Source organism: Bos grunniens, chromosome X (assembly GCF_055505025.1).
Source record: "Bos grunniens cultivar Pamir isolate PY7600 chromosome X, Bosgru_T2T1.0, whole genome shotgun sequence".
NCBI classification, from domain to species: domain Eukaryota; kingdom Metazoa; phylum Chordata; class Mammalia; order Artiodactyla; family Bovidae; genus Bos; species Bos grunniens.
In genome coordinates this window covers 78,629,916-78,645,759 of record NC_141194.1, presented here as the reverse complement: position 1 = coordinate 78,645,759, position 15,844 = coordinate 78,629,916, and positions in this window count along the sequence as shown.

Below are 15,844 nucleotides of genomic sequence, written 5' to 3'. Positions count from 1 at the left end.
TTGGTATTGGAATGGAAACTGAACTTTTTCAGTCCTGTGGCCACTGCTGAGTTTTCCAAATTTGCTGGCATATTGAGCGCAGCACTTTCACAGCATCATCTTTAAGGATTTGAAATAGCTCAACTGGAATTCCATCACTTCCACTAGCTTTATTCATAGTGATGCTTTCTAAGGCCCACTTGACTTCACATTCCAGGATGTCTGGCTCTAGGTTAGTGACCACACCATTGTGATTATCTGGGTCATGAAAATCTTTTTTGTACAGTTCTTCTCTGTATTCTTGCCACCTCTTCTTAATATCTTCTGCTTCTGTTAGGTCCATACCATTTCTGTCCTTTATCAAGCACATCTTTGCATGAAATGTCCCCTTGGTATCTCTAATTTTCTTGAAGAGATCTCTAGTCTTTCCCATTCTGTTGTTTTCCTCTATTTCTTTGCATTGATCGCTGAGGAAGGCTTTCTTATCTCTTCTTGCTATTCATTGTAACTCTGCATTAAAATGCTTATATCTTTCCTTTCTCCTTTGCTTTTCACTTCTCTTCTTTTCACAGCTATTTGCAAGGCCTCCCCAGACAGCCATTTTGCTTTTTAACATTTCTTTTCCATGGGGTTGGTCTTGATCCCTGTCTCCTTGCAATGTCATGAACCTCATTCCATAGTTCACCAGGCACTCTATCTATCAGATCTAGGCTCTTAAATCTATTTCTCACTTCTACTGTATAATCATATGGGATTTGATTTAGGTCATATCTGAATGGTCTAGTGGTTTTCCCTACTTTCTTCAATTTAAGCCTGAATTTGATAATAAGGAATTCATGATCTGAGCCATAGTCAGCTCCTGGTCTTGTTTTTGTTGATGATATAGAGCTTCTCCATCTTTGGTTGCAAAGAATATAATCAATCTAATTTCGGTGTTGATGATCTGATGATGTCCATATGTAGAGTCTTCTCTTGTGTTGTTGGAAGCAGGTCAGGAAGCAACAGTCAAAACTGGACATGGAACAGCAGACTGGTTCCAAATAGGAAAAGGAGTACTTCAAGGCTGTATATTGTCACCCTGCTTATTTAACTTATATGCAGAGTACATCACGAGAAACGCTGGACTGGAAGAAAAACAAGCTGGAATCAAGATTGCCAGGAGAAATATCAATAACCTCAGATATGCAGATGATACCATCCTTATGGCAGAAAGTGAAGAGGAACTAAAAAGCCTCTTGATGAAAGCGAAAGTGGAGAGTGAAAAAGTTGGCTTGAAGCTCAGCATTCAGAAAACAAAGATCATGGCATCTGGTCCCATCACTTCATGGGAAATAGATGGGGAAACAGTGGAAACAGTGTCAGACTTTGTTTTTGGGCTCCAAAATCACTGTACATGGTGACTGCAGCCATGAAATTAAAAGATGCTTACTCCTTGGAAGGAAAGTTATGACCAACCTAGATGGCATATTCAAAAGCAGAGACATTACTTTGCCAACAAAGGTCTGTCTAGTCAAGTCTATGATTTTTCCTGTGGTCATGTATGGATGTGAGAGTTGGACTGTGAAGAAAGCTGAGTACCGAAGAATTGATGCTTTTGAACTGCGGTGTTAGAGAAGACTCTTGAGAGTCCCTTGGACTGCAAGGAGATCCAACCAGTCCATTCTGAAGGAGATCAGCCCTGGGATTTCTTTGGAAGGAATGATGCTAAAGCTGAAACTCCAGTACTTTGGCCACCTCATGTGAAGTGTTTACTCATTGGAAAAGACTCTGATGCTGGGAGACATTAGGGGCAGGAGGAGAAGGGGACGACAGAGGATGAGATGGCTGGATGGAATCACTGACTCAATGGATGTGAGTCTGAGTGAATTCCGGGAGTTGGTGATGGACAGGGAGGCCTGGCGTGCTGTGATTCATGGGGTCACAAAGAGTCGAACACAACTGAGCAACTGAACTGAACTGAATTGGACTAGGCTGCTGGAGCTGTGAACCACTCCCAGGCTTCTGGGCCGAATCTCAGCCATTGGCAGAGAGAGTAGTGAGTGTCACGCTCCACAGACACACCCTTAGCCCAAAGGTAGTCACCTCTGGCCCACCCCCACCTGCTTCCCCTGGGCCTACCCACTTCCACCTCCCCACACCTCCACCCCACTGGCTTCCTGGGCTCCAGTGAGCCACGTGATGCCTCTGCTTCACTGAGTGCCCACCTCCAGGCACGTTGTCTGTCTTCCATCTGGCAAAACCCAGGTGCAAGCTGCCACTTCCTTGGCCTCCAGAAATTCAAACCATGAATTCCCAGTTCCATATCCGAAAAGGACACTCCTGTGGCCCACAGGAACTTTAACCTCTGGGTGCTCTCTGAAAGTGTCCCATGAAATGCAGGGGGACAATGTGGCTGAATAGTTTCCTTCACTGAGCAGTGAGGCCGATGTGGTCTGGATGATAGGAGAATGGGTACAAAACCAGTTTGATACAGTTGAGCTCCTTTGCTAAGGGGCACCAGAGCCACAGGGTACAGAGCTTTCTGTGTCTCTGTCTCTGCTTCTGGCATGCCCTGTTTCTCTGTCCATCTTTCTTTGTGTATAGTAGGGGCTTGTGTCTGTGTGTCTCTGTCTCTCTGACTGGTGCTGTTGCCCTCTGCCACTCTCTGGACACCAGTGCTCATAAAAGACACTTAAACTTTGAATAAAGCCAGAGCTCTCCTCCTGTGTGAGTTGCATCCACAGGGGCATCTGACTATGTCAGTTCACACAGCTGGGGAATGCTTTCTCAAACTTAGAGGCAAACACAGGCAATCTCTGATGAACCACAGAAGGAGACAGGCGTCCCTCCCTCCCTCACATAGTGGACATGAACATTGCACAGGACTACAGTGGCTTGGCCACACTTTGGACAGCGGGAGAAACGGGACATGCTCTAGCTGGCATTAGGGAACTCCTTGAAACGTGCTTGAATGCCAGTAGGTGAGATGCTAAGGACAGCTCTCCATTAAAGGTCATGACTCACCGGTACCAGAGGCATTGAAGTCTTCATATTTAGGGTATACAGGCCCTTTCAAAGTGGTGCTGTTCTTGTTCACCCTCCAGGTTGAGAACACACTGCAGCCTACCCTGTTTCCCCAGGCCTGTGGGCTTGGGAGCAGCGAATGATCAACTGAAGCCGTCCTTTGTGTAGTCCTGATATCCAAGCATTCTGTGAAGAGTATAGTGATGTTTTAAACTGGCAAACTCTGCAGGTAGCAGCTGCTTATGCTGCCATCCTTGCTTCATCCCTGTTGCCTCCTTCACAGGCAGATACTGGCAGAGGAGCACACACACACACACCCCACACCTGCACTTTCCTCACATTTCTGCACTGCCAGGTAGCTGGAAGTGCCCAGACAGATTCCATGCTCACACCCCATCTCTCCTAGGATGCCTGGGGGTTCACTCTGAGAGCTTAGCTTAGCATGTCATTTGTCTCGTATGGTGCCAATATGTAACACACTTGGAGAGGGAGTGTGCTGGTTGACAGGCTGATCCTAGACAGCACTAGCCCCGGACTTTCCCAGATCTCCTTCTCATATGTGTGGAACAATCTGCAGTGAAGCCGGCTCTCATTCCCATCCTCCTCTTTCCAGTCTCTCCCTTTATCCAAAGGACCTGACCTCTTCAAAATCGGGGGTCCTGCCCTAGCCTGGTCCAGCATTTCCACAGGGTAGCCAATGCACCACAGACTGAGGGGTCCACAGACAGGGGTTTTAAATCCCCACATCACTTATGATTTATTTCCTCTCGGTGACTCCTCAAACCCCTCATCACTGCTTACTGATACAAACACACAACACAGCAGAAATTGTGAGCTTGTTTATTCCTCTTGATGTAACTGCAGATTTGCAGAGTCACTGTCCATAGTTGTCACCTCTCATCCTTTCCTCATTCCTGTCCTGGACAGGGGCATGACAGAGATGCATGGACCAGTCTCCCCTAGTCTGTGAACACCTCTTGCCTCTTCTGGTTGCTCCATATCTCAGGACTATCTCATCATCACATGAGATAATGTCACCTTCATCTCTGTGTCTGCAGTGGGCAGGACCCATGCACACACACACACACACACACACACACAACACAAGCACACACGTGTAAGGGACAGGGACACAAATGCAAACAGGCGACACATGGCAGTACATGAAGAACCACTGGTTCATACAAAATATAGAGATTTCCATATTTCTTATAGGAAAATCTCCATTCTGATCTGCAAATGTGAACTATACCAAAGTCCAACTTCCATGAAGGAGCATTAGCACTTAGATTTTGATATATGGACTATAGGGAATTCCATATTTCAAGGTGGAAAATCATTGTATTGATATATGTTATGAGAAATGCAAAGGATTCCATATTTCATGAAGAAACAGTGGTGCCGATATTTTCACTTGTGAAATAGGAGCAACACCAATACCATATTGGATCTCCATATCTTAAGAAAAGCAATGCCTAGATGTTCATGTGTGAAATGTAGAGTATCCCATATTTAATGTAAGAAAATCACTACCCATGTTTTCATATAGGAAGTAGAAAGAATTCCGTATTTCACGTGAAAAGCTCCTCATAGATTTTATAAATTGAAATACAAAAAATTCTACATTTCATGTAGTAAAACCAGCACTGAGATTTTCATATGTAACATATAGAGAATTCTGTTTTTAATAGAGTAAAAATGTCCCAATGATTTTCATATCTGAAATATACATACTTCCATATTTTAGGTAGTAAAATTGGTACATATAATTTGATAGATATCTTAAATATTCAGAATTTCAGATTGCATGTGGGGAAATTGGCACCCAGGTTTTCCTATGTGATACACATAATGTTCAATACTTCCTCTAGGAAAATTTGAGCAGAGATGTTCATATGTGATACACAGAAAATGGATGGCCCTATTTCAAATATGATACATAGAGAATTCCATATTTCATATGGGAATATTGGCACTCATATATTCATATATGAAGCATAAAGATTTCCTTATTTTTGTACAAATATCTGGGCCGAGATTTTCTTATATTAAATGTGAAAAATTTGACCTGACATGTATGAAAATCTGTTCACAGATTTCTATTTGTGAAGTGTAGAGATGTCCTAATTCATGAAGGAAAATCGGTTCCCTGACTCCTATAACATGAAATATAGAAAATTACATACTTATGTTAGAAAATCTCAATTAAGATTTTCATATATGAAATATACAGAATCCCATATGTCAATATAGCAGAAAAGTCTTTGTTCTAATTATCATCTGTAAAATATATGTGATTCCATATTTCATTTAAGAAAATCTGCACACTGATTGACACATGTGAAACATACAGAATTCTGTATTCCACGTTTAAAAATTTATGCCGACAAAAGCCATGCCAATATTTTCATATGGTTTCTAGAGATAATTTAATATTTAATGTAGGAAAATGAATGTCCATATATTCAAAGGTTTAACATGGAGAATTCCATATATTGTGTAGGAAAATGTGATCACAGATATTCATAAGTATAACATAAAGAAGTCAATATTTCCATTAGGAAATCTTTTTCCAGGTTTTCATAGAGTGTATTACAGTACAACCTGTGCCTAGATTTTTTTTAATTTAATTTAATTTTATTTTTTAACTTTACAATATTGTATTGGTTTTGTCACATATAAAAATGAATCCGCCACAGGTATACATGTGTTTCCCATCCTGAACCCTCCTCCCTCCTCCCTCCCCATACCATCCCTCTGGGTCGTCCCAGTGCACCAGCCCCAGGCATATAGTACCATGCATTGAACCTGGACTGGTGAATCATATCATATATGATATTATACAAGTTTCAATGTCATTCTCCCAAATCATCCCACCCTCTTCCTCTCCCACAGAGTCCAAAAGACTGTTCTATAAATCAGTGTCTCTTTTGCTGTCTCACATACAGGGTTATTGTTACCATATTTCTAAATCCATACATATGCATTAGTATACTCTATTGGTGTTTTTCTTTCTGGCTTACTTCACTCTGTATAATAGGCTCCAGTTTCATCCAACTCATTAGAACTGATTCAAATGTATTCTTTTTAATGGCAGAGTAATACTCCATTGTGTATATGTACCACAGCTTTCTTATCCATTCATCTGCTGATGGACATTTAGGTTGCTTCCATGTCCTGGCTATTATAAACAGTGCTGTGATGAACATTGGGGTACACGTGTCTTTCAATTCTGGTTTTCTCACTGTGTATGCCCAGCAGTGGGATTGCTGGATCATAAGGCAGTTCTATTTCTAGTTTTTAAAGGAATCTCCACACTGCTCTCCATAGCAGTTGTACTAGTTTGCATTCCCACCAACAGTGTAAGAGGGTTCCCTTTTCTTCACACCCTCTTCAGCGTTTATTGCTTGTAGACTTATGGATTGCAGCCATTCTGACTGGTGTGAAATGGTACCTCATTGTGGTTTTTATTTGCATTTCTCTGATAATGAATGATGTTGAGCATATTTTCATGTGTTTGTTAGCCTTCTGTATGTCTTCTTTGGAGAAATGTTTATTTAGTTCTTTGGCCCATTTTTTGATTGGGTCGTTTATTTTTCTGGAGTTGAGCTGTAGGAGTTGCTTGTATATTTTTGAGATTAGTTGTTTGTCAGTTGTTTCAGTTGCTATTATTTTCTCCCATTCGGAAGACTGTCTTTTCACCTTGCTTATAGTTTCCTTTGTTGTGCAGAAACTTTTAATTTTAATTAGGTCCCATTTGTTTATTTTTGCTTTTATTTCCAATATTCTGGGAGGTGGGTCATACAGGATCCTGCTGTGATGTATGTCGGAGAGTGTTTTGCCTATGTTCTCCTCTAGGAGTTTTATAGTTTCTGGTCTTATGTTTAGATCTTTAATCCATTTTGAGTTTATTTTTGTGTATGGTGTTAGAAAGTGCTCTAGTTTCATTCTTTTACAAGTGATTGACCAGTTTTCCCAGCACCACTTGTTAAAGAGATTGTCTTTAATCCATTGTATATTCTTGCCTCCTTTGTCAAGAAAAGGTGTCCATATGTGTGTGGATTTATCTCTGGGGTTTCTATTTTGTTCCATTGATCTATATTTCTGTCTTTGTGCCAGTACCATACTGTCTTGATGACTGTGGCTTTGTAGTAGAACCTGAAGTCAGGCAGGTTGATTCCTCCAGTTCCATTTTTCTTTCTCAAGATTGCTTTGGCTATTCGAGGTTTTTTGTATTTCCATATAAACTGTGAAATTATTTGTTCTAGCTCTGTGAAGGATACCGTTGGTAGCTTGATAAGGATTGCATTGAATCTATAGATTGCTTTGGGTAATATACTCATTTTCACTATATTCATTCCTCCAATCCATGAACATGGTCTATTTCTCCATCTATTAGTGTCCTCTTTGATTTCTTTCACCAGTGTTTTATAGTTTTCTATATATAGGCCTTTAGTTTCTTTAGGTAGATATATTCCTAAGTATTTTATTCTTTTCGTTGCAATGGTGAATGGGATTGTTTCCTTAATTTCTCTTTCCATTTTCTCATTATTAGTGTATAGGAATGCAAGGGATTTCTGTGTGTTGATTTTATATCCTGCAACTTTACTATATTCACTGATTAGTTCTAGTAATTTTCTGGTGGAGTCTTTAGGGTTTTCTATGTAGAGGATCATGTCATCTGCAAACAGTGAGAGTTTTATTTCTTCTTTTCCAATTTGGATTCCTTTTATTTCTTTTTTGTGCTCTGATTGCTGTGGCCAAAACTTCCAGAACTATGTTGAATAGTAATGGTAAAATGGGCACCCTTTTCTTCTTCCTGACTTTAGGGGAAATTCTTTCAATTTTTCACCATTGAGGATAATGTTTGCTGTGGTTTTGTCATACATAGCTTTTATTATGTTGAGGTATGTTCCTTCTATTCCTGCTTTTTGGAGAGTTCTTATCATAAATGGATGTTTAATTTTGTCAAAGGCTGTCTCTGCATCTATTGAGATAATCATATGGTTTTTATTTTTCAATTTGTTAGTGTGGTGTATTACATTGATTGATTTGCTGATATTGAAGAATCCTTGCATCCCTGGGATAAAGCTCACTTGGTCATGGTGTATGATCTTTTTAATGTGTTCTTGGATTCTGATTGCTAGAATTTTGTTAAGGATTTTTGTATCTATGTTCATCAGTGATATTGGCCTGTAGTTTTCTTTTTTTGTGGCATCTTTGTCAGGTTTTGGTATTAGGATGATGGTGGCCTCATAGAATGAGTTTGTAAGTTTACCATTCTCTGCCATTCTCTGGAAGAATTTGAGTAGGATAGGTGTTAGCTCTTCTCTAAATTTTTGGTAGAATTCAGCTGTGAAGCTGTCTGGACCCGGGCTTTTGTTTGTTGGAAGATTTCTGATTACAGTTTCAATTACCGTGCTTGTGATGGGTCTGTTAAGATTTTCTATTTCTTCCTGGTCCAGTTTTGGAAAGTTGTACTTTTCTAAGAATTTGTCCATTTCTTCCACGTTGTCCATTTTATTGTCATATAGTTGCTGATATTAGTCTCTTTTGATCCTTTATATTTCTGTGTTGTCTGTTGTGATTTCTCCATTTTCATTTCTAATTTTGTTGATTTGATTTTTCTCCCTTTGTTTCTTAATGAGTCTGGCTAATGGTTTGTCAATTTTATTTATCCTTTCAAAGAACCAGCTTTTGGCTTTGTTGATTTTTGCTATGGTCTCTTTTGTTTCTTTTGCATTTATTTCTGCCCTAATTTTTAAGATTTCTTTCTTTCTACTAACCCTGGGGTTCTTCATTTCTTCCTTTTCTAGTTTCTTTAACTGTAGAGTTAGGTTATTTATTTGACTTTTTCCTTGTTTCTTGAGGTATGCCTGTATTGCTATGAACTTTCCCCTTAGGACTGCTTTTACAGTGCCCCACAGGTTTTGGGTTGTTGTGTTTTCATTTTCATTCGTTTCTATGCAAATTTTAATTTCTTTTTTGATTTCTTCTGTGATTTGTTGGTTATTCAGCAGTGTGTTCTTCAGTCTCTGTAGGTTGGAATTTTTAATAGTTTTTCTCCTGTCATTGAAATCTAATCTTACTTCATTGTGGTCAGAAAAGATGCTTGGAATGATTTCAATTTTTTTTTTAATTTGCCAAGGCTAGATTTATGGCCCTGGATGTGATCTATCATGGAGAATGTTCCATGTGTGCTTCAGAAAAAGTTGAAATTCATTATTTTGGGGTGAAATGTCCTAAAGATATCACTTAGGTCTAACTGGTCTATTGTATTGTTTAAAGTTTGTGTTTCCTTGTTCATTTTCTGTTTAGTTGATCTATCCATAGGTGTGAGTGGGGTATTAAAGTCTCCCACGATTATTGTGTTATTGTTAATTTCTCCTTTCATACTTGTTAGCATTTGTCTTACATATTGCAGTGCTCCTATGTTGGGTGTATATATATTTATAATTCTTATATCTTCTTCTTGGATTGATCCTTTGATAATTATGAAGTGTCCTTCTTTGTCTCTTTTCACAGACTTTCTTTTAATGTCTATTTTATCTGATATGAGTATTGCTACTCCTGCTTTCTTTTGGTCTCTATTTGTGTGGAATATCTTTTTCCAGCCCTTCACTTTCAGTCTGTATGTTTCCCTTGTTTTGAGGCGGGTCTCTTGTAGACAACATATATAGGGGTCTTGTTTTTGGATCCATTCAGCCAGTCTTTGTCTTTTGGTTGGGGCTTTCAATCCATTCACGTTTAAGGTAATTATTGATAAGTATGATCCCGTTACCATTTACTTTATTGTTTTGGGTTCGATTTGTACACCCTTTTTGTGTTTCCTGTCTAGAGAATATCCTTTAGTATTTGTTGGAGAGCTGGTTTGGTGGTGCTGAATTCTCTCAGCATTTGCTTGTCTGTAAAGCTTTTGATTTCTCCTTCATATTTGAATGAGATCCTTGCTGAGTACAATAATCTGGGCTGTAGGTTATTTTCTTTCATCACTTTAAGTATGTCTTGCCATTCCCTCCTGGCTTGAAGAGTTTCTATTGAAAGATCAGCTGTTATCCTTATGGGAATCCCCTATTTGTTGCTTTCCCCTTGCTGCTTTTAATATTTGTTCTTTGTGTTTGATCTTTGTTAATTTGATTAATATATGTCTTAGGTGTTTCGCCTTGGGTTTATCCTGTTTGGGACTCTCTGGGTTTCTTGGACTTGGGTGATTATTTCCTTCCCTATTTTAGGGAAGTTTTCAACTATTATCTCCTTAAGTATTTTCTCACAGTCTTTCTTTTTGTCTTCTTCTTCAGGGACTCCTATGATTCGAAGGTTGTAGCATTTAATATTGTCCTGGACGTCTCTGAGATTGTCCTCATTTCTTTTAATTCGTTTTTCTTTTTTCCTCTCTGATTCATTTATTTATACCCTTCTATCTTCTAATTCACTAATCCTATCTTCTGCCTCTCTTATTCTACTATTTGTTGCCTCCAGAGTGTTTTTGATCTTAGTTATTGCATTATTCATTACATATTGACTCTTTTTTATTTCTTCTAGGTCCTTGTTAAACCTTTCTTGCATCTTCTCAATCCTTGTCTCCTGGCTATTTATCTGTGATTCCATTTTGATTTCAAAATTTTGGATCAATTTCACTATCATTATTCAGAATTCTTTATCAGGTAGATTCCCTATCTCTTCCTCTTTTGTTTGGTTTGGTGGGCATTTATCCTCTTCGTTTACCTGCTGGGTATTCTTCTGTCTCTTCATCTTGTTTATATTGCTGAGTTTGGGGTGTCCTTTCTGTATTCTGGCAGTTTCTGGAGTTCTCTTTATTGTGGCATTTCCTCGCTGTGTGTGGGTTTGTACAGGTGGCTTGTCAAGGTTTCTTGATTGGGGAAGCTTGTGTCAGTGTTCTGGTGGGTGGAGCTGGATTTCTTCTCTCTGCAGTGCAATGAAATGTCCAGTAATGAGTTATGAGATGTCTATGGTTTTGTAGTAACTTTGGGCAGCCTGTATATTGGAGCTCAGGGCTGTGTTCCTGTGTTGCTGGAGAATTTGCTTGGTATGTCTTGCCCTGGAACTTGTTGGCCTTTGTGTGGTGTTTGGTTTCAATGTAGGTATGGAGCCATTTGATGAGCTCCTGTCGGTTAATGTTCCCTGGAGTCAGGGTTTGGACTTAAGCCTCCTGCTTCCAGTTATCGGTCTTATTTTTACAGTAGTCTCAAAATTTCTCCTTCTATACAGCACCATTGATAAAACATCTAGGTTAAAGGTGAAAAGTTTCTCCACCATGAGGGTCACCCAGAGAGGTTCACAGAGTTACATGAAGAGAAGAGGGAGGATGGAGTTAGAGGTGACCCGGATGAGATGAGGTGGAATCAATAGAGCAGAGAGCAGGCTAGCCAGTAATCACTTTCTTATGTGCACTCCACAACTGGACTGCTCATAGATGTTCACGGAGTTATACAGAGAAGAGAAGAGGGAGGAAGGAGACAGACATGGCCAGGAGGATAAAAGTGGGGAATGAAAAGGAGAGAGACAGATCCAGCCAGTAATCAGTTCCCTAAGTGTTCTCCACCGTCTGGAACACACAGAAATTCACAGAGTTGGGTAGAGTAGAGAGGGGTTAGGGAGGAGACACAGGCGACCTGGTGGAGAAAAAGGAGAGTCCAAAGGGGAAGAGTGCAGTCAAGCCAGTAATCTTGCTCCCAAGTAAAAAATGGGTACTGAAGTTTGGGTTCTTAAAGGTACAAATTGGTAACAAATGCCTAAAAGCAAAAATTAAAAAATCATGTAGAGTTTGGAATTTCAAAAATACAATGTTAAAGAAAAGAAGAAGGAAAATAAAGAGAAAAAAAAGTTACAAAAATTATAAAGAAACTATAGGTACAAAATTGATAGCAAATACCAAAAAGGAAAAGATAAAAATCTAGAGTAGAGTTTAGAATTTCAAAAATACAATATTTAAAAAAAGGGAAGAAAAAGAAAGCAAAGAAAAAAAACAAAAACAAAATTACAAAAATGATAAAGAAAATATAGGTACAAAATTAATAACAAACAAGAAAAAGCAAAAGTTAAAATTCTAGAGTAGAGTTTGGAATTACAAAAATACAATGTTAAAGCAAAGAAGAAGAAAAAGAAAGAGAAGAAAAAAAAAACAAAGTCACAAATATTATAAAGAAACTATAGGTACAAAATTGATAACAAATACCAATAAGCATAAATTAAAAATCTAGAGTGAAGTTTGGAATTTCAGAAATACAATGTTAAAGAAAAGAAGAAGAGAAAGAAAGAGAGAAAAAAAATCATGAAAATTATATATATATAAAAAAGGTACAAAATTGATAACAAATACCAAAAAGCTAAAATTAATAATCTAGAGTAGAGTTTGGAATTTCAAAAATACAATGTTAAAGAAAAGAAGAAGAAAAAAAAGAAAAAAAAAAGAGGAAAAGAAAAAAAAAACAAGGCCACAAAAATTATAAAATGTATATATATGAAGTTTGCTTTTAAAAAAAATTAGGGAAGATGGCAGAGGAATAGGACGGGGAGAACACTTTCTCCCCCACAAATTCATCAAAAGAACATTTAAACACTGAGTAAATTCCACAAAACAACTTCTGAATGCCAGCAGAGGACATCAGGCTCCCAGAAAAGCAACGCACTGTCTTCGAAAGGAGGTAGGAAAAAATAGAAAAGACAAAAAAAGAGACAAAGAGGGAGGGATGGAGCTCCATCCCGGTAAGGGAGTCTTAAAAAGAGAGAAGTTTCCAAACACCAGGAAACATTCTCACTGCCAAGTCTGTGCCAAGCCTTGGAAGCACAGAGGGCAAGATAAGAGGGAGGAAATAAATAAGCAATTAAAACCCACAGATTACGAGCCCTACGCTAACTTCCCCAATGGAGAAGCAGCGCAGATGCCTGCATCTGCCATTAGCAAGTGGGGGCTGGGCAGGGAGGCGCGGCAGGGGCTGCATCGCTTAGATTAAGGATCTGGCCTGAATATCCCAAGCACTACCTGAGCGAAATAATTTGGGCTAGCAAACCAGACTGGGATATCTACCACGCGAAAAGCCAGCCCTAATCTAAGACACTGCCAGGCCCACGCACAGAACAAAGGACTGTACAGAGATAGCCGGCTGCAGACCATCCCCCTCCAGTGACAGGCAGCCAGAGCTGGAAGGGGGCACAATCGCAGCCCCAGAGAGACATTATCTACAAAACTGTAAGCAGGCTTCTTTGCTAACTAAAACTTCTTGGGGTTCTGGACAGTCAAAATCCGCCTGAGAAGGTGTGCTGGTTGTACACACAGATAACTGAGTGACGGGGAGGCGATAAGTCGCAGCAACCACGCTCGCCAAACACATCATCACCTGAGCAGCTCGGACCTGGGAAGGGCACAAAACGCAGGCCCAAATGAGTCTGTGCTTCTGAGTGCCTGAACCTGAGCAGCTTAGACCTGGGAGGTGCAAGCAGCCCAGGGCTGGCCTCAGACGGTTCCCGGCAGAGCAACCTAGAGCCTGAGGAGTGTGGGCAGGGAGGCTACATGCACCATGAGTGGGGGCAGGCCAAGTGCAGCTGAGGCAGTGCGAGCACACGCCAGTGTTATTTGTTTGCAGCGTCCCTCCCTCCCCACAACATGACTGAACAAGTGAGCCTTAAAAAAAAAAGGTGTCCACCATCGCCCCCTTTGTATCAGGGCAGAAATCAGACACTGAAGAGACCAGCAAACAGAAAAAGCTATAAAAGAGGGAACCGCCTTGGAAGCAACAGGCAATAGATTAAAACCCCGTGGTTAGTACCGACTACATAGGAAGGGGCCTATAGCTTTTGAGAAATATAAGCCAGAACAAGGAACTAGCCGAAAATGAACTGAACCCACAATACCCACAAACAACATCAGAGAAAGTCCTATAAATATTTTTACTATTTTTACGATCATTCTTTCTTTTTTTTTTAAATTTTTTTAAAAAAAATTTGTCCTCTATTACTCCTTTAATTTTTACTTTTATAAGCTACTATTACTTTGCAAAAACAAAAGACCCCTTTTTTTTAAAAAAAAAAAGCAAACATCATACATGTATTTTTTATAACTTTTGTAACCTCGTTTTTATTTTTTTTTTCCTTTTCTTTAACATTGTATTTTTGAAATTGCAAACTCTGCTCTAGATTTTTAATTTTAGCTTTTTGGTATTTGTTATCAATTTTGTACCTATACTTTTTTTAAAATAATTTTTGTGACTTTTTTTTTTTCTCTCTTTCTTTCTCTTCATCTTTTCTTTAACATTGTATTCCTGAAATTCCAAACTCTACTCTAGATTTTTAATTTATGCTTTTTGGTATTTGCTATCAATTTTGTACCTATATCTTCTTTATAATTTTTTTGACTTTGTTTGTTTTTGTTTTTCTCTTTCTTTTTCTTCTTCTTTTCTTTAACATTGTATTTTTGAAATTCCAAACTCTACTCTAGATTTTTAACTTTTGCTTTTTGGTATTTGTTATCAATTTTGTACCCATATTTTATTTATAATTTTTGTGACTTTGTTTTTGTTTTGTTTTGTTTTCATTTTCCTTTTCTCTCTTTCTTTTTCTTCTTCTTTTCTTTAACATTGTATTTTTGAAATTCCAAACTCTACTGTAGATTTTTAATTTTTGCTTTTAGGTATTTGTTACCAATTTTTTACCTTTAAGAACCCAATCTTCAGTACCCATATTTTACTAGGGAGCAAGATTACTGGCTTGACTGCTCTCTCCCCCTTCGGACTCTCCTTTTTCTCCACCAGGTCGCCTGTGTCTCCTCCCTAACCCCTCTCTACTCTACCCAACTCTGTGAATTTCTGTGTGTTCCAGACGGTGGAGAACACTTAGGGAACTGATTACTGGCTGGATCTGTCTCTCTCCTTTTCATTCCCCACTTTTATCCTCCTGGCCATGTCTGTCTCCTTCCTCCCTCTTCTCTTCTCTGTATAACTCTGTGAACATCTTTGAGCGGTCCAGTTGTGGAGTGCACATAAGAAAGTGATTACTGGTTAGCCTGCTCTCTCCTCTATTGATTCCACCTCATCTCATTCAGGTCACCTCTAACTCCATCCTCCCTCTTCTCCTCTCCATGTAACTCTGTGAACCTCTCTGGGTGACCCTCATGGTGGAGAAACTTTTCACCTTTAACCTAGATGTTTTAACAATGGTGCTGTATAGAAGGAGAAATTTTGAGACTACTGTAAAAATAAGACCGATAACTGGAAGCAGGAGGCTTAAGTCCAAACCCTGACTTCAGGGAACATTAATTGACAGGAGCTCATCAAATGCCTCCATACCTACATTGAAACCAAGCACCACACAAAGGCCAACAAGTTCCAGGGCAAGACATACCAAGCAAATTCTCCAGCAACACAGGAACACAGCCCTGAGCTCCAATATACAGGCTGCCCAAAGTCACCCCAAAACCATAGACATCTCATACTTCATTACCAGACACTTCATTGCACTGCAGAGAGAAGAAATCCAGCTCCACCCACCAGAACACTGACACAAGCTTCCCTAACCTAGAAACCTTGACAAGCCACCTGTACAAACCCACACACACTGAGGAAACGGTACAATAAAGAGAAATCCAGAAACTGCCAGAATACAGAAAGGACACCCCAAACTCAGCAATATAAACAAGATGAAGAGACAGAGGAATACCCAGCAGGTAAAGGAAGAGGATAAATGCCCACCAAACCAAACAAAAGAGGAAGAGATAGGGAATCTACCTGATAAAGAATTCTGAATAATGATAGTGAAATTGATCCAAAATTTTGAAATCAAAATGGAATCACAGATAAATAGCCAGGAGACAAGGATTGAGAAGACGCAAGAAAGGTTTAACAAGGAC